The following is a 5,339-nucleotide window of genomic DNA, read 5'->3' as shown; positions in this document are numbered from 1 at the left end:
TAGAAAGTAGGAAGGACCAGAACATAAGAACATCTGATGCTGCAGCTCCTGCAAATGTAAGAGAGAGCATTGGGAGATTTCTTCTTATTAGCCTTTAACATGAGATCCGTAGCGTCTGTTCATATAATATCCTTTTCATACAGATACTAAGAATGCAATTTAGATCACTTGGGGTTTATTTAACAAAGGAACAAAGCAAAATAAAAACAAACCTCTCCCAGATTGTGAGGAAAGTGTTTAACTTTCAACAGTTAAGGCATGACCGAAAAGAAGGAACAGAGAAACCCCTCACCTAGCTATTCTGAACCAAGTGTGCACAGCAGCCTCTCCCCAGATGTGTACCCTGTGCAGAACCAGCCTGAGAATGAATTTCATTGTAATCCTCTTTGCTCAGTTCCAGGCTATGATTTGATTTCAAAATTAAACCAAATTAAAAGACTACTCTGCTCAAGTGCCCAGTTATTTCAATGCTTCTCTTCAGATATCGCTGGTCTTTCTACAGCTAGGATTCACAGCTTTTCTGGCCGCTTAAAAATAGTAACAAGTAGATAGTTTCAGATTATGTATGAATTGGCTGGGAAATACTGTTGTTGCTTATACTTGTTCTCATGATCCTGCTGAAATACAACCTTATTTACGTGCAGCTCTCGCTGCAGGCTGAAAGTGTGCTTTTGAAATAGCTCTTGCTCTGTGGCCAAAGTGAGTTGCAGTATTTGCCTTTCTGCTGGGAGAGCTCTACTTAAATATCTGGTACAACCATCCAGTGAATATATTATGCAAAGTAATTGAAAATTAACATGGACAGTGACTTAGAATGTCCAGGCATCAGGTTTGAACAGCAAAAGGATTTAGTTGATCCATTTCAATGTAGAATATTGATTAACCTACTTTTGTTGTTTCTGGTATAAGCCCAGAAGCTGGTGTTGCCTTCAGACTCACTACCTGTACATCCATTGCTGATTAGCAGACCCTGTTGAGCAACTACTTATTTGAGATCCTTCTATCTGAGCACATAGCCTGTAACTTACGACAACAGAGACATAGATGTTTGAAATAATGCCCTACAATGTCAATTTCTTTCATTAAGTATAAAAGATAATCTAGGCAACAGGTTTTGCTGTGTAGGTAACTGTACACATGGCAAGTATTTAAATCTGATCAGATGATTCACATCCTTGTAAGTTAAATTATTAAAATACTTTTTTTTTTTATGTCTTATTTTAAACCCAAAGAACTGCAGATGATTTGATGTAATAAGCTCTGGTTAGAAAGTATCCTGTCTCCAGGATAGCAAAATAGCAAAGACTTATTTGTTCTGCCCCAAGAAAATACATGTTTTGTTTTCTGGAATGTACACCAGTAATGGCACAAAATGAATTTGGCTGATGGGCAGGGCCACAGCTTAAATGTCTCCTGTACTTCTCTTTGAGCTGTTACTGAGTGTGGAGGTAACTGCATGTAACTCAGGTATGGGCCAGTAAACAAGGCTTAATAATTTTTACTCTGTCTTTCGTACAAATTCCTTCACCCAAAATAATGTCTATGAATATATAAGCAAAGTTCAGCAATGAGAGCGAGCATGATGACAATGGTAAGCCCACTGTTACTCATGTATGGCCTTGTAAAGCTGAGCTATATCTACAGATGTACAGCCTTCCTGCACTTTGTTCCAAAGACAAAATGTCTTGTGACTATATTACTGTGGGGGATAATTTTTTAAACCAAAACCCCAGCCCTGGGAAATACCTTCATGGAAACCTGTAGACATTTCCAAATAAGAAACTTGATGTTCAGGTGCCCTTGCCCTAAAGCATGTAGGATTCTTCAAATTAATCACAGTATCCCCAGAGCTAGTTTGATCAAGTCCAGAGACTGGGCACTTGGCATTGCTCCTTTAAAGATAAAATATGCCTTAATTTATTATTTTTTTTTTGTTAACCAAGGAGGGGTAGGGAGAATATGCTTCTTTATTTTTCTTTTGATTCACTAAGAAAAGAAGCCAGGAGAGGGGACGGTCATGAGAATTAAAGCCAGAGAGCTGGTTCTGTGCTGCACGGCAGTACTATACTGTGGCCCTGCTCCAAGGTGGACCAGGCTGCTGTAGCGAAGGTGACTGTAGGAGTTGTGCCTGATTTATCACAGACGCTGGAAAGAGATTAAAAAATAGGGGGACAGGGAAAAATAGGCTCTCAGTGAATGCTGCCTTGAGATCCCTCTTTTGGGGTGTTTTCACTCCTGTAGATGAGGGAAATGGCAAAGTATGCAAATGCCAGTGCTCTCATTCAGATGTTTATATTCATAATATCTTATGTTAAATAATTTGGAAGACCTGTGGCCAGCTTTCCAGGAGTACTAAGCCCTCATGAGTACTGCTGAAATTGTTCAGTGCTGATTTTCAGAATCTATGTATTTAAGATCCAGTTTTTCACAGAACTATGTATGTTAAGATGGTCTTACAAATTTATGACTGCTCCTGATCTGAATTTTTGGTTTCTCTATAAGGATAAAAATACTAGTAATCTCATGGGTCTTAATAGCAAGGTGGTATGAAAATAAATCTGCAAAGCACTCCATTAAACCGAGTATGAGGGAGAAAGGTGGAAGTGCATATAAAAACATGAAGTTCATACTTCTGTATTCAAAGCAGGGCTTGGGTAACGTGCCTCTGTGTAATACTTAAACATACAATGAATGTTGAAGACATAAAAAATGCAGTATTACAATTTCATCAAATAAGACAGGAGCCGTGTTGAAAATCTAATGTAGGATAATAGAATTAAAGCTGGGTAAAAATAGATTTGCACAGAGAGGCAGGTGATAGGGTAGGTTGCATGAATTCAGGCAATATTATTCTGGCAGTTCCAAGCTTAACCTGGTCAGCCTTAACATTTGTTAAGTATCCTCTGGGGGGATACAATTTATGCAATGTTTTCCTATTTTGCTCAAAGTGCTGTGAAGAGTTAGCTTTGCTTTTAAGTAAAGTAGTTTGAATGTTTAGATTCAGGAAAGTAAGGGTGCTTTCAAGCAGAAGCTGGTATACATGATAAGAACCCCATCATTCTTTGGCATACTTTGTAGTTGTAATGAACCATTTTGCAGTTCTGTCACAGATTCTCTAACACCTAAATGCACAAAATCTTTGTTGATGTTGAAATGTATGATACTATCACTAACACTCATAGAACAAATCTATATACCTTTGAAATATCTAACTATCCCTGTATGGTAGTAGGCCCAGAATTCTGAATATGCTGTTTGGATGCCTTAAATTCCACTTTTGCACAGAGGTGCTGAATCTGAGAGATTTGATACCCATAAGGAATAAACAGCAAAGTCTGAATTGGGAAAGCTTCTGAGTTTCTTTGAAAATAACTCCAACCATATCCTAGCTCCGTTTGAAAAGAGGGATCCTCTCAATCCCTCCTCTTTCTGTGTCCTTTTGCCTATGGAGAGAAAACCTATACACAGAATCCAGATGAGAGCTACATTGCCTTCCTTCCAGTCTTCCATTTAGAATGAACAGGGGCACCTTACTGTCCTCACCCATGCACTAGTCTAGACAAAGCCAACATATCTACATCTGGTGTGGCTCTCAAGAAGGAAATTAGGGAAATTGTTCATTTCCCATTCACCAGCATGAATGACTAATATTCAGCGTGGAGAGGGGAGGTGCATTGTCCTTTATTCGTATTCCTGTAGTGCCTTTAAATTCTAAACATTGGCTGTGAACTAAACTTGTTTGTTGGTCCATAGACACCATGAAAAAGGGTACTGTGTAAAACTACAGGATTTGAGCAATAAATATACTATGATCTTGGAAATTATGTGGGTTTTTTGAGGCTGCACATTTGCCTAAGTTCTTCACTATAGAAATTTTGGCAATTTCTTTTGTCATTTTAGGAATACTATGTCTATATAGAGAAAAGATCCAATTACTCTGCAATGTGTATGGAGTGCTTTCCTGGCTGTGATTTTGGCACATGATATGGGAAGTATAACTCTACAGTTCTCTTGATTCTATGTCCCAGTGAAGTCAATATAAAGCTTTTATTGATTCCAGTGCCTCAGGATCTGGATCAGCGTTTTCAAAATTTAGCTTCAGAAAATTAAACATGTATTCTTACAAATAAAGCTTAGAGGACTGTGGATAGTAGTATTTGTGTAAATCCAGACCATGTTTCATCTCTTTCAGTTTCATTTCCGTGCACAGTGTACGCAGCATATTCCTTGGTAGTTACACACACATAACAGCCTTTTAAATTTGCTGGTATCATTTCACTCTCTCATAAACACAAGTTTCCTTGTGAAAGCAATTAATGAGAGTGACATTACATTGCAGAATCTTAGCTGTTGAAGAGATAAGAAGAAAGCTGCAAGATAGATACGTTAATATCATTCTTGAAGCAGAATGAAAATCTTAGCTTCGGCAATGTCAACAAAAACATGTTTCTTCTCAGATTTAATTTCCATGAGAAACTATGTTAAATTAAAACCTTCCAGTGCAGTGTCCTTCCATTTTTTGCATTTTTACTACCTAGAGATCAAACAGTTTGACACAGCAAAAATTCTAGTGAGTTAGGCAGAAATGCTGATTGGTCTGTTGGCTGGTGGCCGGGGGAATGTTATGACCGAGTAATTATGTGTTCTGGACAGATGTATTAACCAGGCTTCGAGCTGGAGCCACTGGATATTATTTTAGTCATAAGACTAGAGGAACTGAATCATTTTCAAAGAGCTGGCTGGCTGACACTGCTTTAGTGATGCCTGTTCCAATGATTCTTTGGCAACAACTTCCAACACTGCACTTATGACACAGTAAACAAAAACTACATTAAAGGTTTGTTTTTTAATCATAAAGAAGTTGAACATTTCCACTGCACTTTTTTGCTATTTATCAAGAAGCACTGAAGGCTATTGTAAAGCTTCCACCCTTGTTTCTCTTACCAAAGAAGGGGAGCTGTTTAGCAAAACTGTTTTAGATCTGGTGATAGTAAGAATACTTCAGAATTCAAGGTTTTTATCAATTAATTGACTTCTTATCGCTAAACCTTCTGTGTCATATTTGTTTATTCACTCACTTTGTGAGGTGAGAAAGAATGGGGGATTTTTTTGGACTGACAAGTAGAATGAGGGAGGTATTCATTGTCAGCTTCGAGTTAACAAGAGGGTGAGATTTCTCCTGTTCTGGTAAGTAATAACATTATTTTGCAAGATCCTGGAAAATTATATTGATAGGTGCAAAAAGAAGTTGGATGGAAAAAGAAATCTGTATGAAATGCATCTTCACTAAAAAAAAAATGTAACTTTTACATGCAAAAGGGCATAATGTGTGCATATTG

The sequence above is a fragment of the Falco peregrinus genome, chromosome 2 (genome assembly GCF_023634155.1).
Source record: "Falco peregrinus isolate bFalPer1 chromosome 2, bFalPer1.pri, whole genome shotgun sequence".
In the NCBI taxonomy this organism is placed as follows: Eukaryota; Metazoa; Chordata; class Aves; order Falconiformes; family Falconidae; genus Falco; species Falco peregrinus.
The sequence above is the reverse complement of the archived record's forward strand: the minus strand, read 5'-3'. Positions refer to the sequence as shown.